General features: G+C 40.4%; 1 protein-coding gene across 6 annotated transcripts in view; it reads left to right on the forward strand.

The window, feature by feature from the left end:
- Tafa2 (TAFA chemokine like family member 2) overlaps positions 1-25,562 on the forward strand; it is a 475,889-nt gene that overhangs the window by 227,606 nt on the left and 222,721 nt on the right. The window lies entirely within an intron of this gene.

Raw genomic sequence — 25,562 nt, forward strand, 5'->3', positions numbered from 1 at the left:
TCTAAAAGTATTTTACAGTGTTGTCATTATAAAAATGTCATGGTGCTAGCTGGCACAAGATCAATGGGATACAATAGAGGGCTCCAAAGCAACACACCCAGCTAGAGCCACCAAACTTTTGACCAAGCTATCAATAACATTCTTCAGAAGAAAGAAATTCTTTGAAAAATGGTGTTGGAAAAACTAGACATCAACATGTAGACTAAAACTGGGTTTATAGTTCTTGCTCTTTACAAAACTCAACTTGAAGTGAATCAGATACTCTAGGTGTGGGTACTCATGCCTTTAATCCCAGCAGAGACACCCAGATCTCTGAGTTCAAGACCAGCCTGGTATACATACCAAATTCAAGACAAGTCAACACTACGTAATAAGACTTTGTCTCAACAAAGAAACAAATAAGACTCTAAGGGAGGGCTTTGGAACTTCTGGAGGAAAACATGTATAAAATAGGTTAAGACTCAGACATTGGCAAGGGTTTTCTGAAAAGGACTTGAGTGTAATGTAAAAAGTTTTCCCTCCCGGCTACTTTGTTCCCTGAAATAACCACTCTGAGACCTATTGTTTATTATAAATACCTTGGCTGTAAGCTTCAGCTTGTTCTCTGACTTGCTTTTATTGTCCCTTTTATTCTAACCCAGTTTCAGCTACATGGCTGGTTTCCTCTCCTTGTCTTATTACAACTGTCTCTTGAGAGTTCCTGGGGTGAATCTCTCTTTCTTCTAACTTGAGTTCAGCTACATGCTGGTTTATGTCTATTTCTTTAGTGTCTAGGCAAATCTCCTGTACCTTTGACTATTTCCCCAAATCCTTTCTATCCACGATGGATGTTCTACCTTCTCTTTTCTGCTTCAGCTCATTGGCCATGACATTTTTATTGACAGGTGATGCTTGTAAGAGGTTCTCTCTACACTTGACTTGTCAAACATATTCCTAACAGATTGCATGACATTTAATGTAGAACAGCAAATAAACAGCCACCAGAGTGAAGAGGCAGCCTACAGAGTAAAAAAAAAAGTTTTTCATACTTTGCCACAGCCAAGGGATTAGTAGCTACAATATATAAGGAACTGCAAGATTTGAATACCGGAGTCATAAAATCATCTTATCAAATGAGCTAATGGATAGAACAAACAACTGTCAAAGAATGATGAATGAGTAACAAATGTTTGAAGAAGGGTTAAACATTCTTAGCCATCAAGGAAATGTGAATTAGAACTGCTTTGTATTTCATCTCATCCCACTCAGAATGCCATCATGAAGAAAGTAAATGACATCAAATGCTGGTGGGTTCTGGGTAAAGAGGAGCCCTTCTACAGTGCTTGGGGGAATGTGAGTTGAATGGCCACTATGAAGGTCAATATAGCAGTTCTTCAAACAACAGAAAACAACTGCCACAGAATACGGCTATGCCACACCTGGACTTGTATCAGGAAGATTCTAAATCAACACACAGAAGAGATAATTACGCAGCCATGTTTTTGTTCTGCACTATTCACAAAGTTAAGAAATGGAAACAGCCAAGGTGGCCATTGGCAGATAAGTGGAGAAAATGGGATACACATATATAATGAAATTTTCTTCAGGCATAGAGAGAAAACAAAACCACGGCTCTGACAGGAGAGTCGATATAACAATTGTCTTAGAGTTAATGTTGCTATGATGGAGCATCATGACCAAAGCAACTTGAAGTGGAAAAGGTTTACTTGGCTTACACTTTCATATCACTGTTCAGTTTTGAAGGAAGTGACACAGGAGCTCATACAGAGCAGGAACCTGGAGGCAGGAGCTGATGGAGAGGCCATGGAGGGATGCTGCTTACTGGCTTGTGCCTCTCGGTTTTCTCAGCCTGCTTTCTTATAGAACCCAAGACCACATGTCCAGGAGTGGTCCCTTGTGCCACAGATGTGCATGTGTGTAGGGCAACTTGTGGAAGTTGATTTCTCCTTCTTCAGCCAGGTGGGGTTCAGGAACTTAACTCTGGTTGTCTTGCTATGAGAACAAGAAGTCCAAGAAGATTTGAGTGCCGAGTAGCTTATCACTTTCTTCCTATATGGCATCTACCTGTCATTCAAGACCCATGTAACAGTTCCAATGTTTTAGAAGTTGTTCATTGATTTCTCTTTCTCCCGTGACTCTGCAGTGATGGTTCTGTGTCTGTTCACTTTTTGCCTTGGCTTCCACTCACCCCTTAAATTTTTTTAATTTTACATTCTCACTTTTAATTTTAGATGTAACCTGTACAGCACTAGCGACATGTTCTGTCGCCGTGTTAGTCGTTAGCCCCTGGGACTTATTTCATGCTTTTTGGAATTCTTAGAGTGAAATTCAGATGTCCCTAGAAACAGCTTTTGGTCTGCTGGGATTCACACACACACACACACACACACACACACACACACACTGGGTTTTTCTTCTCAATTCTCAAGGTGACCTTTGTAGTTAGGGTGTTTATCATGCTTATTTAATGATGTGTTTCTTATTTTTTAACTGTTTCCCAGTGACTCCTTTCTCCCGGCCTTTAGTGCATATTGGTTAACCAGTCAATTATAAAATAGTAGTCCTTTAGCAATATCATTTTCATTTTACATAAGAATTTAGTGTATGTTTACAGTGTAGAGCCCTTTGGATTATTGGCTTTCTCCACCATGCAATTCACAGTAGTGTAATTTTCTGATGAAGCAGTCTTTTGGCCAAATGGATGCCCCCGGTGAGTTTTTCCTCTCTATTTATTTCTTGTTTACTCTTTAGAGTTGATACTTCTTTTTATTTTTATTGCATTTAACAAACTTATCACTTTTCTCTTATAGTCTTTATTCCCAACAAACCTGATATTAAAAGAACAGAAAAATCAAATATGCATTTTACTACGAAAATTTTACTCCTATGTAAATTTATATCTGCTAATGTATTTTAGTATATAAAACTATGCACAGCTAGTTGTGTTTTTTGTGTACCTATGTAATTAATCTCATTAACAGTGATTTGATGATATCTAGCAGCAGTCATCATTTTCAACTGGATAACTGACATATGTTTACTTCTTGTTTGCTAACACATTTCATAAATGCTGTGTATTTTGAAGCCATGTAAAATGTAGTATTGGAGGCACAGGCTTATTTTGCTGTAACGTGTACAGAGATTATTAGTGGAAAACCAAAGAACACTACTCAGACTGCAGAACGGAAGGAGAGGATATCACAGGTAGTTTTAATGGGAATTTGTTAGAGGGATTATAGATAATATGTGAAGATAAGATAGTATGATAAGAAGCTCGTGAATAGGGACAAACACATTGTATGTGGAAGGAAAAATAGTCTGCCATAAATGAAGTTTGAATTTAGTTTTGTTTCTTCAATATTTTCCCATTTTTATTGTCACCTGATAGAGTAGCTGATATGACTAGTTGACAGGGAGGGGATATGTTTCCAACATGTTTTTCAATTGTAGTACGATGTTTGCTAAGAGATGAATATTCTATCAATCTAAGAAAAGACCGAAGGGTTATTACCAGGCCAGGAGCGAGATTGCAGAAGTGAGGGACTCCAGTCTGTTTGAAGCCCATTTGTAGAGTTCATTGCTTGTGTCTATTATGTCTGGGATAACTGTAATCTTCGTTTTTGGAGAGGGGAGTCCATGGTGACTAGATCATCTTTGTCTTCTTTTCCAGTCATGCACAGGGCAGGGACTTCATAAACCCTGATTGAGTGTGCATCAGTTTGCTTTCTTCTCTTGTGTTTTTGCTCACTCCCCTGTCACTATTCTTAATTGATTTTCAAGATCTGAACTGAAATGTTTTGTATTCCAAAGGAGGATGCTTCTAGGAACACTGCTTTGAATGGTTCACAGAATTGGTTCAACCTTCACTTCAATTTCCTTCACTTTGCGCTATTACAGATGGAGGGAACAGTGTCAGGCTGCCAGGGCTTTCTGATGGACTGCTTGTGGCGTGCTGAATGACTTCAATCAAACAGATAGAGTGAATGATAGAGTGTAGCTTGGCCGTAGAATCAAGTAATTTCGTCTGGAATGTTATGAGTGGCTGAGATTTTCGCTAACTTACCCTTTCCATTTAAATTCTTGCATTGAGTGACTGACTGTTTGCTGAGGATCTCTGTGGCATCAGGATGTTTGTCCCTAGAATGTGCCACTTAAGTCAAGTCCTTGGGGGATTTCTCTGAGCCCACTATGCGTAACACAGTATTTATATTTAGCAGGTAATTAATTAGTGTTTCTTGATTGAATTAATTATTGCCTAGTTGCAGAAAAGCACAAATGTTGCTCTGAATACTTAACACAATAGAAATAACTTAGAAAAAAATACTTCCAGCCGGCCCATGAGAAAAAAATCACCTCAGAGTCCTCAATATTTTTAATTTAGAGTAATTGTAAATTTTACTTCTACTGCATACATTTGACATAAGGTCACCTTGAGTATTATTAGTAATCAAATATACTATGTATATGTTAACTTTTCCTTAACACAATATACACATAGACACAAATGCATGCACACACATATTTGAGTGATTTTTTTTTGTTAACTAGCAAAACTAAGGAATTTCAATACATTTTTGAAATCTCTCATTTTAGTCCCATTATGGTTAAATGTATAGTGTAAAGAAGTAGAAAGATAGAGGTTCTGTTAGCAAAGATGAAAGTGAGAGGAAAAATAAAATAGCCTCCCCTCCAAATGTCCTTGAGGTGGGATTACATCATAGAAGGTGCACTGAACATAGCTATTTTCCATGTTATTTCTAAAAATATGCATGGCCCCTCTAGTATGCTTAGAATTGATGCAGGAAATGATTTAGAGGACGATTAATTCATATGGATTAAAAATAACAGGAAATACTAGAAAATAAGTTTTGGTAGGATGAACAAGATATGAAACTCTGTGCTCTTCCTGCTGTCAGAGGGAGAATAAAACAATATATCCTGAATGTCTCCTGAGAGGCTCTGCCAGAGACTTACTGATATAGATGAGGTTGCTTGCCGTCAACCATCACACTGAGCATGGGGACCCCAATGGAGGAGTGAGGGGAAGGACTGAAGGAGCTGAAGGGGATTGCAACCCCATAGGAAGAACAACAATATCAACCAACCAGACCCCCCAGAGCTCCCAGGGACTAAACCACCAACCAAAGAGTACACATGGAGGGACCGATGGCTCCAGCTGCAAATGTAGCCAAGGATGGCCTTGTCTGGCATTAATTGGTCCTCATTTTCTCAGTGTAGGGGAATGCCAGGGTGTTGAGATGGGAGTGGGTGGGAGGGAGAACATCCTTATAGGAGCAGGGGGTATGGGAGAGGGGGCAACCGGAAAAGGGGATAACATTTGAAATGTAAATATATAACATATCCAATAAAAAATGCTTAGGCTAAAACATTAAAAATAAAGATGCAATTGAGAACTCAAAAAAAAAAAAAGAAAAAAAAGGAATGTACTCAGTTGTTCTACACCAGAAAAACAAAACAAAACAAACAAACAAACAAACAAACAAACAAACCAAAAAAGCCCCAATATATCCACTTGGAAGTGATACAGCAGCTCCTCAGAATATCCCAGGCTTGGTTACTGTATGTCCATGTATTCCATTTTAGATAGTTACCCTAAGTACTGAAAACAGTCTTAAAGAGTTATTTATTGGTAATGGATGTCTGTTCACAAGAGCCAGAAGATGGCAGTGACCTAAGTGTCTAGCAACTCAGGAATGGGTAAGGAAAATGTGCAAGCCCTGCCATCTATTAGTGTGACTGTCCATCACAGATTTGCTTACACAACCAAACAAAACTTTGGTTTTCATTTGGAGGATGCAGATCATAGGACGTTTTAGTCTTGAGAAAACTGTTAATACAACAGTCATGGATATATTACATGAAAAAAACTAATGGTCTTTATTTTAGCAAAAGTGTGTATAAACACTGCTATTTAAGATATAAAGGGGGCTGGAGAGATGGCTCGGCAGTTAAGAGCGCTGACTGCTCTCCCAGAGGTCCTGCGTTCAATTCCCAGCAACCTCCTGGTGGCTCCCAACCATCTGTAATGGGATCTGATGCCCTCTTCTCGTGTGTCTGAAGACAGCAACAATGTGCTTACATTAAATAAATAAATAAATAAATAAATAAATAAATAAATAAATAAATAGTCTTAAAATATACATAAAGGAACATGTGCACACACACACACACACTCTACAGTCACCTCCAAACATCCTGAAATATCCTAATCAACAAATAAACAATTGAATAGGACAGATACTATTCAAATGAAGAAATACAAATGGCCAATAAATACAGGGGAAAAGCGTCCGTGTCTCTCTCCAGCCGCTGGGGGAATGCAAATCAAAAGGACACTGAGATTCCACCTATCCTAATCAGAATGGTGTGTCATCAAATGAAACAACAATTAACAACCAGCGTTGTCAAGGGAACAGGGAAAAAGAAAGTTCAACACAGTCGTGGTAGGAATGGGTGTTAGTTTCGCCACTGCTGCAATCACAATGGAGGTTCCTCAATACTGAAGATAGAATTTCCATATAACCCAGTGGCTCTATTCTTGGGGGAAATCAATGTTGGTGTGCTACAATGATACCTGTGTGACCTGTCTCCCAGTGGACTGTTTAGGATAGAGAAGCATTAGCCAACGAATGACCCCCAAAAAATGCGGTATGTAGACACAATGGAGTTGTTTGTTTGTTTGTTTTCCAGCTGATTCCAGATTCTTCTCTGGGTGGTATATTCTGCATTGAAATGACTGCATAAATATTTCTGTTAATTTTTTCCATCATTATCTTTTGAGACAACATTTTCTTCAAACATGGAAAATTTGCCTTGAATGCTTTGTTAGAGTAAGGGGGGGCATGTCTCCCCAATGCATTGGGCATTTTTTTTTTCTGTAATCTTTAGGATGGCTTGGGTGTTCTTCATGAACAAGAAGTGTGGAGGCAGCAGTCCAGGGTTATATCAGCAGCTCCCCATTTCACCATTTCCAAGGCCTCTGCTCTGTCTCCTTTAGCATGGGGCCGTGACCCCAGTGATCATGATAGGGTACACTTCGTGATTGAAGAGAATGAGGGAAGGAGCCAGTGCCAATATCACAAAGTGAAACAGTTTCTACCGAATTTCCCTGATATGTTGTCACTCAGAACATACAAGGGAACCATGCAGCACAGAGTGCACAGGTGCCTGGGCACCTCAGAGGTGCAGCTTAGGAAGAATGGCAAAGATTAGACGATGACTTCTGAATCAGTCAACAGGGTTGGGCTTCAGCCTTACCCTATTATTGGCTTGCTGAGACAATCTTAATAAGGATTCCCACTAAGTCAGTCATAGGATCATCCTTGATATCTGATTACATTCTCCATTCTAGCCTCTGACACAAACATAAGTTGTTGGCCCAATTGAACTAAGCATTTTGTCAGATCCATTTACCAAACCCTCCTTACTCTTGTCTTCTCTCAGTAGTTTTCCAGTCACTGTCCCCTCACTCTGTTCCTTGGCCAAGAATGCCAGCTGTTGTATTGAGTTGAGTGTCTCTACCATATTGCTATAGTTGTGAATTAATTTTTCCTTGCCATATGAACAAGTATGTATTAGGGGTGTTTAATCTTACAGTGGCCACAATGCACAGAGTCAGATTTCTATTAGCTATGAACAAAAATGAATAATGGAAAAGCCAACATGATAATTGTGATACCAAAGACCTCCTCACCTTCAAGTGAGTCATCCCACTTGAGGCTGATGCTGACATGGAAGATGAATCCTGGTAGTTGGGGTCCTACATTTGACTCTGATCTCTGACCATGATCTCTCTGGGGGACTCATGGGACTGCTCGCCTTTGCATTTTGTAGGGGTGGTGTGAAGTTGTAGTTGTCTGGTGGTTATGGAGTGTTTTGGAAAAGGTTGCTGTAAGTCCATGGTGCTTTGCTGAGTTACCTGAGGAGAGTTTCACAAAGTCTGGGTGCCTGTCAGGTAATTGGAGGGGAATGCACTGGAGGTGCTGTTCTATGACTTCCATTCCTGTTCATTGCAATGTTGACACGCCCATTGATGGAAGAACAGATCTCATTCTGCTCTGAAATAGTTCTTAAAAATTTCTTTTTTTGTCTTTTAAAATCACGTTCACCATCTGCCAGGAAAGGAGTTCAGATGGCTGCCTGGGAACTTCACAATTAAATGTGCTAATGCAGTCTCAGGAGAAAATGATTGCCACACCTGATTTTTCTAAAAGTGAGGGGGGGAAAGTACAACAAACAAACAAACAAAAATAATACCGTGATCCTTGGAAAACGAAGTGGGAAACCCATCTGCTTTTTTCCGTGTACAGCTAACCTCAGATTCTTAGGGAAATGTCAAACAAGCTCAAATATACTTTCAGATGTTATTAGACATAGTAAAAGATCTACTACAAAAACCCTTTACTCATAAAAACTAGTTCCAAGGCAAAGACTCATTTCATCATCTCTCTCTTTTTTTTGGATTTTGAAATTGGATGTGGAAAACATATCTGTAAATGAGAGGTTTCATTATACTGTGCCACTGACATTTATACACCACCTATAGAGCATAAAGGTTTTATATTTGTCTGAACTGAAGAAATACTCCATAGGAAGAACAACAATATCAACCAACCAGGCCCCACCAGAGCTCCCAGGGACTAAACCACCAACCAATGAGTACACATGGAGGGACCCATGGCTGCAGCCACATATGTAGCAGCCTTGTTGGGCATCAATGGGAGGAGAGGCCCTTGGTCCTGCCAAGGCTTGATGTTCCAGTGTAGGGGAATGCCAGGGTGTTGAGGTAGGAGTGTGTGGGTGGGGGAGCACCCTCATAGAAGCAGGGAGAGGAGGGAGGGGTTATGGGAGAGGGGGAGAGGGGATAACATTTGGAATTAAAATATATAAAATATCCAAGAAAACTAAAATTAAAAAAATTCCTATAGTAAATTATCGTGTGTAATGATAGAAATGTGCTTTGCAAAGGACTCTACTGAGAGGGACACACAGCAGAGACTTGACCCTGCACAGGCTTACCAATAAGCTCAACAGGCATAGAAGAAAAGGCTTCTAAAAGTCTAACTCCATAGCACTCAACGAGTTAGAGGCTACTGCAAGCCCCATCAGGTCAGTTACTCAGCCACGTGTCCTTTCTCACTGCAATCTCACGCTTCTTTCTACCTGCTAGAGAAATTATAACTGAGACATGATTGCACACTGAACCTGCAAAGGTTTACCCTTTAAGTTTACTAAAACTATGTCACAGAAATTGGAACCCAATAAGAGCTTCCTGGTGTCAGGAAATGAATTACTCCATGAGTTTAATGCTGGTTGAGTATGGTGTGAGAACCACCTGCTATGGTAAAGAAAAGAAATTTGTGACAGCCATGAATTCCCAATTTAACAATTTCTTTCAGAAGAATTTACTATTTATCCTGACCATACAGCTTTTGTCAGACAATGTTTAAAATTAACTTGATACATAACATTTTATTTAAACCAATTTTTCATTGGACATTTTTTATTTACATTTCAAATTAACCCCTTTCCCCCACCCAACCACCAACCTTTTCCTGACTCCCCGCACTGACACTCCTCTACACTGGGGGGCTCCAGCCTTGGCAGGACCAAGGGCTTCTCCTCCCATTGGTGCCCAACAAGGCCATCCTCTGCTACATATGCAGCTGGGGCCATGGGTCTGTCCATGTGTACTCTTTGGATGGTGGTTTAGTCCCTGGGAGCTCTGGTTGGTTGATATTATTGTTCTTATGGGGTTGCAAACCCCTTCAGCTCCTTCAATCCTTTCTCTACCTCCTCCAATGTGGACCCCGTTCTCAGTTCAATGGTTGGCTGCGATAAACCTAATTTTTTATGATGGGAAACACAGGACAACATTGGACCCTGGTACTTCATTTAATCTACATGTTTCCTTAAACCTATGTGAACTCCTTTGAATTTTACACTAAATAGGAGATATAATACATGTATCATCTGTGTCCTATTTCCCCCTAGTAGTATGGAAAATTTAAGACTCCATTTGTAGTGTATTACTTTTGACATACTATATGCTAGGTAGGTCATCTACTATCATTTTGCAAGCTATTTCTAAATGCTATACAATGTACAGACCAGAGCCCATTATGTCAAGAACTTCAATATTTTTCCAGGAAGGGTTTTGCTGTTTAATACCTGATAAATTTCTAAGACTTAGTAACTTAATGAAGACTTATGGCTAACAAATCTTTTCTGTGGTGTAATGATTTTGTGTAGGTCAGAGAATACCAGAACAGGGCTTTCTGGGTTGCTAGAGGGGTTTACAGAAGTCAAAATACTATGTGGTGTGTGATAAGTGGAAGTGTTTTATGTTTTAGTTTCAAGTGGTAGAATGGCTTGGTATTATTTATGTACAGGGCTATCTCTCTGCATCCAGTTATTATATTTAATGATGTAATAAGTAGTATGCACGAATAGAATTAAGCACCACATGGATAAAATTCCATAATGCAGCTGATCACGGGCCGGGTCTGCTCTATGCATTAAAGCCGCATTGTCTTGTCAGCTTGGGTGTGTCCACTGATGTCGTCATCTCTCAGCAAGATACCAGACGGTGTAGTTTCAAAAAGTGCCAGGATTTTAATAACACAACTGACAAGAACTGCTGGACTGGGTGAAGGGAGAAGGGAACCCTCGCTCCTGTTCCAGGAAGGAAGCAGGAGTGATAGCGTCTCAGGGAACTGGAGTGCTGGGTCCATCACTACTCAGGAAGTGCCCTATCTCTTTATGGAGGAAGCGATAAACATGAGGTAGACATGCGGAAGACATTTCGCAGCATTTCAGCAACTTTTAATGACATATTTATTGGCTCTAAATCAAGAAATGACCTTCCTGGCCATGAACCATTCAGCAGTCTCAACACTGCCAGATTTTCCTGCCTTTCAGATGGACTCAGTTGTGGAATACTCAGACACTTGCTTTCTTCTGTCTCAACTGTGCTGAGGGAACACAGTGTCTTTCTGCCTCCCCTGAGTACTTTTGGTGCTGTATCAGCTCTGATACAGAGCCCTGTCTTGTGTCCATCAGCTGATATGTTCTTACCATTTCTTTTGGAGTCCTTAAATTATTTACCAGGTATATCATAAAGCCTGTATCCTCTTTCATAAATCCTGATGTAATTGTTGTTTCTGAGGCTTATTGCCTCCGTCAGCTAACCTAGGCCTAGTTATGGAAGCTTCTAGCTTCCATCTAATACAATCTTATCTAGGCATAGAATGTTTGAGCCTCTGAGACCTACTGCTCAATACCTTTCTAGTTCTTTCTGAGTTCTGGTTGACTGATTCAACTTAGCTGTTTTGGCTCAAATTCGTCTCCAAGCTGATTCTATCTGGCTTCTCTCAGTGTGTGTCTCTCTGTGTCTCTGTCTTTCTGTCTGTCTGTCTCTGTGTCTCTGTCTCTGTCTCTCTCTCTGTCTCTCTCTGTCTGTCTCTGCCTCTCTCTCTCTCTCTCTCTCTCTCTCTCTCTCTCTCTCTCTCTCTCTGTTTGTCTGTCTGTCTTTCTGTCTCTCTGCCTCTCCTGAATTGCTTTACTTGGCCTCACACTAAATTTGGCAAGATGTTCTAATTTTTTGGCTCCTTATTCTCTGACGTGTTCTGTCTTCACCTGCCTCTGGCTTGTTCTTTCTGCAGCCTGTCTCTGTGCAGCTGTCCCAGTAAAACTGCCTCCTTCCTTTCCTCCTTTTCTGCCTGTATTGCTCTCTCAAGTAACCTCCCTTTCCTCTCTCTTCTCATGAGAGTTGGGCATATCCTATTCTGTCAAATCTTTCTCTAATTCATCACTTTGTCTGCCACTCATTTAGACATCACTGTCAATCATGGCTGCTTCCTTCTACAAATTAACTTTACCTTCACTGTTTGGGATTAAAGGTGTGTTCTAGGGGCTGATCCACACTACAACTAGAAGTAGTTTTTCCCCAATAAATATCACAATCTTGGGGTTCACAGTGTGATCAAATATCCTGCAGCACTTTCTTGCCTGCTCTTTGGTTGGGTTATGTCTCACCTTTTTCTGAGAAATGCGGTAAAATTCCATGAAACCATAAACCATGTATTGTGAGTGTTTACATGCATAACCAACAAGGCAGGACATCCTGTTAGGTGGACATTGTGTTCAGATCCATATGCTATCGATCTCCATAAGGTCCTAGCATATTACCTGTCTTCTTCAAAATTCATATCCACCACTGTTAATTTAGTGCTGAAAGACATGTTGGTGTCTTAATCAGAGTACAATGATGGGGTTAATGACTGGTAATGGATTGATGAGGGGTAAAATTGGCCCATGTGTCTATATTGTGTATTGGCTGATTTGGTGATCAACTTGACCTGTTGAGAAATGGGGAACCTCAATTGAGAAGTTGCTTTCATCAGATTTACCCATGAGCATATCCATGGGCATCTTTTGATTGACAACTCATGTAGGAGGGGCTAGCCCACTGTGGGCAGCACCATCCTTAGGAAGGTAGGCTTGGGCTGAATGTGAAAGGTAGGCGAGCATAAGCCTGGGAGCAAGGTATCCTAAGATTTCTTAGGGAACGGTATCCAAAGATTTCTTCTTCAAGTTCCTGCACTGGCTTTCCTTGATGACAGATTATAAAGTGTAAGATAAATAAGCCTTTCTCTTCTCAAGTTGCTTTGGTTCATGATGTTTCTCACAGAAAGTGAAAGCAAACTAGGAAACCAAGTCCCACATGTCACTGTACATTACATCATATGCATACGGTGAGAATGGTTCTGAAATATGCACACGTTCCCCTTTAAACTCTTATTGACCTCACACATTCTCTGTGGCTTGTGTCATGTACATTAAAGGCAGTAAGGAGAAGTCCAAAGACTGACATCCCCATACATTTATAAAAACAGAGATAAAATTGTCACCCTGCACTGATTTTGTTTTTTACTTGTTTGTTTGTTTTATATGTAGTAGATCACAACAAGGTATTGCACTTCCAAATGTCTTTCTGTTTTTATTGGGTTAGTGTTCATGGATTATTGAATTTATTGTTTATATTCTTCTTGGAAGGATAGGTAATTAGCTGATGGAAACCTAGGGAATAAGAGGTTTTCCTGAGTTAATGAAAAGAACCTGACTGTTTGAACAGGGCACAGAAAAATCCCAAATCTCAAGATTCAAAGAGTGAGTCAAGATGAACAAGTGAGATAAAACTTGATAATTAACCTTTTATAGTTCTGTTTGTATGGAAAATATCTTTGCTTCTTTATTATTAGCTAATAGAAAAATGTAATTATATACTGAAAATACTGACATTGATTGGCAAGTTGGACATTTTTATCTTGGAGCGTCCGTGGCAGAAAATGGGTGGGGCACATACCTGCCTTGGCTCCATTTGTCTATGGTCCCCTCAGTTGTCACACTTAGAAAGACTTGGGACTAGGCACACATGCATACAAATGAAGGAAAGAAAAGAAGAACTGTAAAAGTGTGGAGCTCTAGACTGCACTTACAGTTTACAGAAGAAATCACATTGGTGTTGTGATTTTGACCAGTGATTGTAATGCTTATAAGGATTTGAAATTTTCTAAAGTATGTATTAGTTACGTTGGGTTTAATTGGCAACACTGAGTAATGAAACGTTCAGAAGCCCCACTTTGAATAGTTAGACATAGTTTCTCTGTAAAGCAGGGAGATGGGTTGCTTCATTCTAGTTTTGGAGCAAGTGTGTGGAGTGGGCAGAGTGGGACATACTTTAAGTTTATGACCCCCTAATCCATAAAACACGGGATCATCCCACTATCCTATTTAAGGCAGGCTTCCCTATCTCCTTTGCTTTGTATTTGATCATAAAGAGCCTAGCTTTTATTAGCCATCATTACTTTAACACCTACACTTATAGCTTTAGCTAAATTTTGTTTGATTACCTGAAAAGCAATATTACCATCCCTGTCCTATATTCTAGCCTGTTTTGTTCCCAGTATTAGACTCTTAGAGGCAAAAATAAGCAGACAGTGCTTGTAAGAGCTATAACTTGTGGTGCGCACTTTTCCTTATTGTTTCCAATCCCTCTAGACACTTAAACAAAACAGCAGTGAAATTAAAATCAGTTCATCTCAACAGCTACAGATTCTCAAGAATCTTCTCCTTCCCAAATAAGAAAAGCCAAAGGTCTAGGCTGTAAGGATTTACTTAAAATTGGAACATCCTTTCACACACAACAGGTTTTTATTCACTTTTTAGAATTCTAAAGGCTTTGATAGAGAATCCATGTTAGATAGAGCTGTAGTGGCATGATTCTGTTGTCAGTTCTTAGATTACAGTAGACAGACAGATGCTAGACAATACTCTGAGGAAAGTGTATACAATACACACACACACACACACACACACACACACACACACACACACACACCACCCCCAACCCACACACAGTCACATTTCATAAAGTATTTAGCATGATATTTTTTTAGACAGAGCCTCATTGATACACGGTGGGGGATGAGCTCTAATCCCTAATTCTCCTGCCTCTACCTCACAAGTGCTGGGATTCTAGACATGCACTACCGTGCTTAGTTTAATGCATTGCTGGGGACTGAATCCCAGGCAAGCTTTGTACCAACTGCACCACATGTCCAGCAGATCTCACGCCTCTCTTCTATCCTTTAACATACATTCCCTATGTGGACCCACGTGCTAAGGTAGCAATATGAATTTGCTACAAATTTATACCTGGATATATTCTATGAAATACTTTTATCTTTGGCTAATATTCATTTTTTTCTCCTTCTTATATACAGTAATATAAAGTAGAGATATTCTATATAAGATAACTGGGCATGTATTTCAATGTCTAAGACATATATATCTAACACGTTGACAGAGTTATATACAGATGCTAAGATTCTCGATGACAGTCGATTCTAATCCCATTCACTAGGTTTCCTTACTTCATCTAAGCCTAAAGACGTGGGCTATCACTTTCAAATCACCATTCAAAGAATGCTACAGTCACATTACTGACACCAATTATTGTGTTTTTATTGGATATTTCTGCAGTGTGTGTGTATGTGTGTGTTGATGTGTGTGTTCACTCATATACAAGAATGCAGTTATGTGCATACTTTGTTCCCCATACAGAGGTCAGAGGATAGTATCTGGTGCTCGTCTTTGCCCTCTATCTTGTTTGAGGCAGGGCTTCTAGTTTTGTTCAATGCAGAGGACTGCATGGCCCAGGCTAACTAGCCCTGCAGCTCCTGGCCTTTTCTCTTGCCTCCATTGCCCATGTCTCTGTAGTAGCGCTGGGAATACAGAAGTTCATGTATCAGGCATGATACCTGATACAGAAGTTCTATATTTGGCTTTCTGACTTCCAGTGATTCAGACTCAGGTATTGATGCTTGTGTGGCATCCAGTGATTCAGACTCAGGTACTAATGGCTTTGTGTGACTTCCAGTGATTCCGACTCAGGTACTGGTGCTTGTGTGGTAAGTGCTGTTCCCAACTGAGTTGTCTCCTCATCTTCTGACAATACTTCTAGAAACCAGGAATGAAAACAAAGCACATTTGAATCTTTGTGCATTGACTTCCTGGCTTATTTTGAAATTTGTGCTGTCTGCCGCAGTGTTGTCTGGGAACAGAAGATAAAGTAAAGTAAATTGTGTTTGTTCATGTTACTGCTCTCAGTTTTCTCGGTCATTTTGAGCCTTTGCCTCCTGCTGAGGCATTGCTTAATCTCTGGATTTGCCAGGAATTTTCTCCTTAGTTATGATCTTTATCCTTCCTTTCTCTCATGCTTTATTTAATTTTCTTCTCACAGCCACAGCTAGTTGTCTAATTGGAATCTCAATATTTATACATGCAAATAGGTATGCATGCTAATTCCCTTTTACCTTGATATTTTTCAATATAGGATATTTTCTGTGTTGCTATTATTTCTCTCTTAAAGAAGAGTTGTAAGTGTGATGTGTTAAATTTTTTAAAATTATATTATGTATTTGCCTGTAGAACCCACAAGATATAACTTCAGTAAGAAAAGATCATGTTTTGGACAACATTGTTCTTTCCATAGAATTGTAGTAGAGAAGCCACCCCTAGGAGATTGCCCTTCCTTGTACCATGCTTCCTCAGTTTGCAATTAAAGATGGGGATCATTCTTCACTCTCCTTTCTTCTTGTTAATTCTCACCTCTCGTGGAGTTATTTAGCAGCACCTTTTTTCTCAGCCTGTTATTCTTTTCTCAGGCTTTTAGCATCTAATTTACAGCTCTGATATTTTAGGGCAAAGTTTTGTTATGAAGAAAGACAGATGAACATATTTGCTCCAAAGTCTAGTCAATAAGAAATACAGAGACTCAAATTCAGTGAATGCCATGCCTTTCAAAGACAGGGTGATGGCAGAGTTCTTGTCGAAATATGAAGCTACGGAATAAGAAGAGCTGTAGATGGAATTTCTACTTTGAGAACTAGCAGGTTGGAGGCTCAAGGTGGCCATTATTTCTATCAGAGTCTACCGCAGTGTTTCTCAGTCTTCCTAATGCTGCAACCCATTAATATAGTTCTTCATGTTGCAGTGACCCACGACCATAAAGTTACCTTGTTGCTGCGCCATAACTCTCATTTTGCTGCTGTTATGAATCATAATATAAATATCTGATATTTCAGATGCAAGATATTTGACTTCCAGAGGGATCATGACCTACAGGTTGAGAACCACTGGTCTGGAGTCTGGAGAGGAGTACTGTCATTCTGCTCTGGAGATACAGGGCTCAGTTAGGTGGACACGTGGAGTTAATTATCACATTCTCTTAGCAAAATGATGGTGTATCTCAGGAGACCTATTTAAACAGCAGAGGTAGGATGGATGTGGAGGAATGATCAGAAGTTCGAGGTTTTACTCAGGCACATAGTAGGTCTGAGATAAACCTGGGATATAGAAGAACTTTGTCTCAAAAATTAGGCTTATGGTTCTTCAGTTGACAATATAGATCGGTGAGTAAAACTCTTTTATAACATTCATGGAACTTCATGTCCAGCCTCTAGTGCCACATAAAACTGAAGGACAAAAAATAGGCACAGATACTTGAGTGATCGTTAAGATAAAACCAGAGAGTGAGTAGATCTTAGCCCCAGGAAAGTTGCTTGACTTCTTTCTGTCCTATAGATATATATTCTGTATTAAAGATACTCAATGTTACTGTTACTATTTTTGCATGAATATATGTTATGTTAAAAGTCATCATGAACAGGCTGGGACGAGGGGTCAACTGTTAAGAACATGTGAAGCTCTTATAATGGAGGGACGAGGGGTCAACTGTTAAGAACATGTGAAGCTCTTATAATGGAAGGACGAGGGGTCAACTGTTAAGAACATGTGAAGCTCTTACAATGGAGGGGTGAGGGGTCAACAGTTAAGAACATGTGAAGCTCTTACAATGAAGGGACGAGGGGTCAACTGTTAAGAACATGTGAAGCTCTTATAATGGAGGGACGAGGGGTCAACTGTTAAGAACATGTGAAGCTCTTACAATGGAGGGACGGGGTCAACAGTTAAGAACATGTGAAGCTCTTACAATGGAGGTGTGAGGGGTCAACAGTTAAGAACATGTGAAGAACATGTTAAGAACACGTGAAGCTCTTGCAGTGTGGCTGGGTTGGTTTCTAGCTGTCACACTGGGAGGGTCATACCTTCAGGGCCCCAGTTTTAAAGGAACTGACAGCCTTTTTGGTTTCTTTACAGGCACCTGCACACATGTTATACACATACTTAGACTAAGTTGCTCCCCGCCAAAGTAAAAATAACACAAATCATTAAAAAACAATCACAATGAAAATACTCAACTCATTACCACCTCTGTCAGTAAACAGATACTTCAAAGGCATCCTACTTGCCCTGATTATGATTCTCCCTCTCCAAAGGGGAAATCATTATCCTGTTACTTGTGACGATTATCTGCTTGCTTTTAAAATATTTTACAGCATACGTCATTAACCAGTATAACATTTTGCTTCTAAGTTTAGTGATTTATGTGAATGTAACCATTATAAATCTATTAGTTAGTCTTTCAAATGGCTTATAATATCTCTGATCGTTGTTTTTAGCCTGCATTTCTGAGGTCTTCTACTCTATGCATTATGTGCCCTTCTATATCTATAGGTAATGTTTACTTATGGGCGATTTTTCTTGAAGTTGAGTTTTTTTGTTTGTATAAGAAGCCATCTGCTTTGAGAACACACTTAAGTCAGATCTCAAATATTATGGTTGTCCTGAATTTTAATCTTGGCTTTAACCCTGGTGAACACAGTATTCTTGTGAAAGTTACTTTATTTCTTTGCTTTGCTGAGTGGGGATAATAACAGAACCCACTCTATGGGGCTGGGTAGCCTGAAAACAAACATATAAAAGGTGCTTAGAGCAGTGTGAGGTGGGGATGGGGTAGGGGAGCGATGACAGCGCTCACCAGCTGTTTAAATGTTATAACAATAAAGATTCTTGTACAGATTAAACGAGAGAGATTTAGTTAGTTTCTCTCTGACAAATAGCAGGTACTCGGTGATTATTGGTGAATTTCTCTGTTTTCTCTTTCATCCTCGATGGTATGGCTGCTTTCCAGACAGCAGAGGCTCCTGGGAGTCGCACTGTTGTATAAATGGGGATGCTACTGAAGCTCCCTTGTGTGTGTCGCTAAGTATCTGTGCTCCTGTCATGTGTTCTGTTCATTTCTTCTCCAGCAAGTAGTTTTGAAGTTTTCCATGCTTTGGGACTGGTGTTTGACTCTTGGGATGCTAAAGGGAAGGATCCATCCTAGTTTCAAAGTGGGGAAGTCTACACCAAAGCCAGGCTGAGGTCATTTATCTACCGCAAACCAAAGAAAGGGGAAGTTTTCCAGGATTATAGAGACCCGACCTTAAAGCATTGATTTGCCCCAGATAGGTAGGGATGAGTGGAAGATGGGTCAGAGTTCTAGGGACGCACTGTCTAACAAGCAGATGGCTTATGACATGTCCATGTAGATTAGCAGAGAAGAAACATTGTGTGGTCTTAGTATATTTTTATTTTCCAGTTGTGGTTGATGAGCTTGTGAGGAGACATGTGACAAGATTTAATTTTGGTGAAAACCTAAACTTCTCTACCCCTTATCTCTTAGCCCAGGACTGCCCAATAAAATACAACACAAACGCAGGACTTAACATTTTCTAGATGACTTATTGAAAAAGCAAGCAAAAATAGTTGAAATTATTTTAATGTTGTATACTATACTGATTATGTATATGCACTATGAACATGGTCCCTGAGTTAACGATAGCCTAATAGAGGGTTTGCAACTTCACCCTGAAATGAAACTGTACCCATGTAATACTAGCTGAACATGAAATCAATATAAATGTTATTAATGAGGTATTTCACCATTTTCCCTGCACTGAATCCTCGAAAAGTGGTGGTCGCTCATTCAATTCAGACTCAGGATTTTCACCCAGAGAAACACTTTCTCTGTATTTAAATTCACAAAATGACAGTGTAAAGTAGGATGTGGGATCTGAGAGCCCAAATCTTTTAAGTTCAGATTCCATTTTAGAAAACTTGAACTCAGATAAACTGACAGGCATTAGTTTCCAAGTTACCTCCCAACAAAAGCAGAGCCCAGCTCCAGTGTCTTGGCTAACCCCAACAGACCAGCATCTCTAGGTTAATCTTCCCCAACAATTCAGCATTTCCAGGTTAATTCCCAACAAGCCCACCCCCTTCCTAAGGAACACGAACACCAATGCAGAGGGAAACAGAAATTACATTTTATGGTCTGACTCCCAGCACCAGCCAATTATGCAAAAGGCCATAGTAGCTTCCCAAGTAGATGCTTGCACACGTACACGCACGCGCATGCGCACGCACACGCACACGCACACGCACACGCACACGCACACGGATTGCTGCTTTCTATAAAGCCTTACCCCCATAGGTATTTGGGCCTTCTCTCCAGCAAAGTCGTCTTGCTGTGTGAGGGCTGGCAGGCAGCCCAAGCTTGGGCTTGTGAATAAAGGCCCTGTTGTGATTTGCATTGGATCAGCTCCTGTCTGTTTCTTTGGGTCTCACTAACACTTCTCTGGCACTACACCTTCATGTTGTGTATTCATGTAAAAGCACTAAAAAATTAAAGTTAATTCTAATGACATCAAAGTAAAAGAAGTTACCCTTTTCTTTCTTTCTGGTCCTGCGTAGGGCGATAACTTCTATCGGACTGCTGTGAAGGAAGTTTTAAACAGAGTGATCACAGAAGATAGAGAGGCAGCCACCAAATGTGTTCCCCCGGCCATCCCCTTTCACATGAAGACGCACTTGACAGCAGCATGGTGTGGCTTTAGGTGCATTGCAGGTTGCCCTCACATAACCAGTCTATGGAGGACACAGAGTGCACTTTCCCTACTGTACATACCTGGGGCTTGAAAGCCAAGCTGGCTGAGATCTTGGCGCTCCTTAGGAGTTGGGCTCCCCACTTTAAAATTCTCCTTATCTTGTTATTTTGTTTTTTAAATCACTCTGTAAAATATTTAACTTTTTGAAGTCATGCGCCTCTTTGCGTGTCTGTGTGGTTATCTGCATGTGTATCATGCTTACAGAGGCCAGAAGAGGGTGTGGGGTTTGCTCTGGAGGCAGAGTCCTAGGCAGTCTCGAGGCACCCAGGGTGGGTACTGGGAACTGATCTCCAATCCAGTGCAAGAGCAGTATAGAACCTCACCCACAGAGCTGTCTCTTCAGCTTTCCCAAATCAGTCGTTTTAAAAATGATTCTTTCACTTTGTTTCAAATTTCTGTTTCAAGAAGTGCCTGCCTTTTTTTTTTTTTAATTTTTACTGAAGAATTTACATTGTTTCTTAAAACCTTGGTTCATGTTAAACTTCTAAAAATATCACAAGGGATGTCAATATATAGCAGTAATTAGCGTTTCTGTTCCTTAGGAAGGACTTTGAAATTGGTGTGACATTGTACATCAGGGGCTTAGTAAGGGGTTTATAAACTTATAACCAGCTGGAAGAATTATGTATTTGATTGAAGGATTATATGGAAGCTTGGTCTGGTGGCTTTTGATGAATTAGAGCATGGCGAAGTTTTCTGAAGAACTGTGATATAAGCAGTTGCCTGTGATGAATTCCTATCAATTGAGAAACAGATTGTATTTCTGGGAAAGGTAGCTTAAAATATTTCTTATCACTTTGGATGTGAGCTTCTTGGCATTCACTATTGAATAATTATTTCTGGATAGTGTTGTCAGAACCAGGCCTTCTAAAAATAAAGCAAACTCTCTTCAAATTAGCATTTTCTCAGGGTGAGGATGCATCAGTGAAACCCTATCTTTGTTTATGGTACTTTGCTCCCCCTCCTCCCTGAGTCCGTGGTTATGGTGTCCAGTTAATAATTATTTCTTATACCCACACGAAGCTTAGTTCTTGATCAATCCAGTCAAATGCTATCGTGAATCTCATGTGTTTGGCAACACGCAGGTGTTCCTTAATTTAGACACTAAGTGTGCTTTTCCTAAAGTGCTAAGCATATAAATAAAATCATATATAGGTGTGGCAGGAAAGTGGTTAGGAAACTACATTCTGTAAAGGGGCAGAGGGCTTGAGGAACCACTTTCTGTGTTTAGTTATTTTCAAGCCTTGACACTTCCCTTTCTCAGACTTAACTATTGTCAGGGTAGGCAACGAAGATGTGGGCATTCTTTTAAGAGAAACTTTCTCTTTGTTACAAATTGTGTGTGTGTGCATGTATGTGTGTGTGTGTGCATGTGTATGTACATGTGTGCATGAACACAGACACACACACACACACACATACACACACACACACACACACACACAAATGATTGGAGGCCAACAGTTTTTGTCAGGTATCTGCCTCTGTTATTCTCCAAGACTAGTAGTTCTTTCATGGAAGCCGAGCATACTTTCTTGCCCATGCTGGTTTGCTGGTAAGCTCCAGAGATCCAACTGTTTCCTCTTCCCCAGCACTGGGCTTACAGAAGAGCCCCCACCCCAACTGTGTCTGACTTTTATGTTGGTGCTGAGGATCCATGCTCAGCTTCTCATGCCTGTACAGCAAGAACCTTACTGACTGCATCTCCACCTCCTGCTCTGGTGTTTTAAGTAAAACTTCTGAGATACAGAAAAGGACCCATATAAAGTACCACAAAGAGCATGAAGAAACATCCGGAAAGTTGGGACCAAATGGCATTTCCGTGGCAAGCATCAAATTTGTGTATGTTTAGTAGCCTTGGGGGTTAATCCTGCACTAAACCCCAGAGCCCGATTTTAAGATTATAGAGATAGAGGAAGGGCCTGGGACTTACCCAAGAATGTGGTTGCTTTCTGAGGCACTGAATGTAATTTAGTTGGTGGATGTACCCAACATTGATTGCTGAACAGATTCTTATTGGCTTCCCGGGAATGTCTGGTGCCGTCATCACTGCTGAGGAAGGCTAGGCTTTATTCTTGGGATTCTGAGTTCTGGATGGCAGATTTGGCCCTGGGTCCTCTTGAAAACTTTCTGGAAAAATCAGAGGTTCTGGCCACCCTCTTTATCTGATAGCTGTTGTATTACTTAATCCTGGTCCACTGGATTTTGGTTAGAGGAGTGTGTTAGCTGAATTTAGCTATCAACTCAACACAACCTAGAATCGCTTGGGAAGGGGGTCTTAATGAGGAATAGCCTAGCTCAAGTTGGCCTGTAGACATGTCTCTTGGGGACCGTTTTAGTTTAATGGATATAAGAAGATGTGGTAGTGTTCGCGAGGCAGAGGTTTCTAAACAGTCAGGAAGGAGAAAGCTAGCTGAGAACTAACAGTCTAACAAGCAAGTTTGTGTTTTCCCTCTCTTTGCTCACCACTGTGGTTGGGATTTAAATGGGTGGTTGACATCCTGCCTTGACTTCCTTGAAATGATGGACTGTAACTTGGAATTGCAAGTGAGATCACTTCTTCCCCCTCCCAGGTTGCTTTCTGTCAGGGTGTTTGCCACAGCGACCGAACGGAAAGTGGGATGAGGAGTGTTTATTTGAGAGCATTATGGTATGAGCAGCATGATCTAAGGGAATATATCTCTACGGATTAGCTTACTTGTTCCAAAAATATCTCTTACGTTTAGGTCTGAGATGCATCATCAGGATATATTACATAGGTGGGGATATGATGCCAATGAGCGCTGTAAAAATGAAGAAAGACAATGACCTGCTATTCGGAAAGCTCTCTTACTCGAAGACATGGGGTGACTCTCATCTACTTGTTCATGTATACCTTTTCTGAGATAATACTCACCAGGGATTTTTTTCCCCTCTGTTAATTATATCTATGCTATGGAGTTTTAATGATATTAAAAAAATGCTGCGTTCATGAGCTTAACACAGTGCTTAGCATAGAAAGCATTCAATAGACAGTTGATATCGTTCTCACCGCATCTACTTCTATTATAACAGCTGCTGGTGTTAAATTATTTTGGATAGTAATAGCCTAAATAGAAAACATCCTTTTCAGACTCGCAGTTAAGCTCTGCACTAGTAACTCCATACGTCATCATATTTAACCCTCCGGAGGGTATAGTAGGGCAGTTATTATCTAATGATGGAAACCATAGCTCAGAGCTGCTAAGACGGTTTGTTTAAGCATTTTAGATAATTCATTTGGATTTGAACTCATTGTATCTGACTGGAAGTTGTTTGCCCCGCTAACCTCCTTGATGCAGTAAGTTTCTAGGTAAATGTAGGAGTGAGACAAATGGAGGTTCAGCCTAAGAACTCTCCTCAGTTGACTTTGATAGCCCATATGAACTAGCACGGAAGTGGATTGGGCCGGGGGGGGGAGCTTGGATATAATATCAGTTGGGTAAACTAAGTTTTCTTCACCCTTTCACAATCACCTCTAACTATTTTGGCTTTCCTCCTTTGCTAGTCCCAGGAGAAGTCAGCTTGTGGCTCAAGGAAGATTACCACTGTCTTGGTGGCTATATAAGATAGGAAAGAACTTACCACACAGAATCCGTTCCACGGGGCCATCCCAACATGTTAAGGAAAGGACTCCATGGCCCTGGGAAGGTTTGTGGAGTCATTTGCATTAGGAATACCAGAGGCATTCTTTGACGCCTGATATTTCTGTCCTTGCTAATCTCACCACTCCTTCACGTTTCCCTCCAGCCACTTGCTTTCTAAGTCTTCTGAGGCACCCACTCTTACCGTGTTCACCTAGAGGGCAGTGGACCTAATTAGAAGTGGAATGTGTAACACAGTAGCTATCTGTGTCTGTAAAGGCTGTTAATCTGGAATCAGAGGGCCACTTCTGTGGCCAGAGACCTTTCTTATAGCAGCAAGCTATACCAATTATTTTTCTCCAAGCATCATTTTGCATACTTTTAACTTATTTTGGCATGGGAAATTAGTTGGATAAGGAGATTAGCCGTGGAGGAAGTGATGCATAATGCTATTTGATGCAGCTCCGATATAAAAAGTATAAAGTAGTGGTGAACATTTATGGCCGGTTATGAAATTTATCAAAAATGTAAACATTGGTAAAACAGAATGAGCGTCTAAAGAGGGTTCGGAGGCGAGCAAGAGCTCTATATACAGAATTTTGATCAGGTGCAGAAATTTTTTGCCACATACTTGAAACAAAAATTTGGTCTTCTGTATGTTACCTTTTGTTTTCCAAAAGATTCTCCAAAGATAATTCATCTGATAAAGCTGCTATACGAGCCAGCTGTGCATTTTATAGAAAAACTTCTTATGGGAAAATGGCTTGAACACCAGGGGCACAGGCAGCTGACGTTAAACTGTGCCGTCCAAGCTGGAGATGGAATTGCTCTTTTCCTCTGAGTGTTGAAAACTACTGAGACAGGCAGAGCAGACCCAAGGCTTTGTGCCTTGTATAGAGTTTCACAAAAGAGCCCAGGTAATCTGCAACAAAAATTTACATGGTTCGCATGCAGATTCCTCATTCATGGCTTTCACAGAGTATACTTATTAGAGAAAGGCATTAAAAGGTATCCAATTTCACAGCAGCTGGACAGTGTTCAGTGCTCACCAAGCATACAATTAGACACGGCGCCCTCCTTATTACATTGCTTTGGATTGGGTTCTGACAATATTTGCAGCTAAAATCATTTTCATGTGTTAAAAATAATGAATGAAGGTGTCTGAGATTTCCAGTATAAATACAAGGCTATAGACCAAGGATTAATTTTGGTGTGCTTATAGCAGGGATTAATTATGGGTGTTGAGAGACATCATGCACAGGATGGATCAGAGTCCCGTAATCCTAGAGTTGAAAAAAGAATAATGTACTTTAATTGCAGAATGCCTCGTGAGAAGCTATAATTATTTATGATAGTGTTTAAACTGATGGTGGGAATCGACGGCTTGAGGGGCAGAGAGTTGGTGAGCGTCACTGTTTCTTCAGCTACTTTGACATCTAGTACACCGAGATAAGTGAGCTCTCGTCCGTTGGAATACTCATTTATTTTATGAAACCAACTATTATCCGGCTTCAGTGGGAGACAGGTTCTCTCCGCATTTATA

Source organism: Rattus norvegicus, chromosome 7, assembly GCF_036323735.1.
Source record: "Rattus norvegicus strain BN/NHsdMcwi chromosome 7, GRCr8, whole genome shotgun sequence".
NCBI classification, from domain to species: Eukaryota; Metazoa; Chordata; class Mammalia; order Rodentia; family Muridae; genus Rattus; species Rattus norvegicus.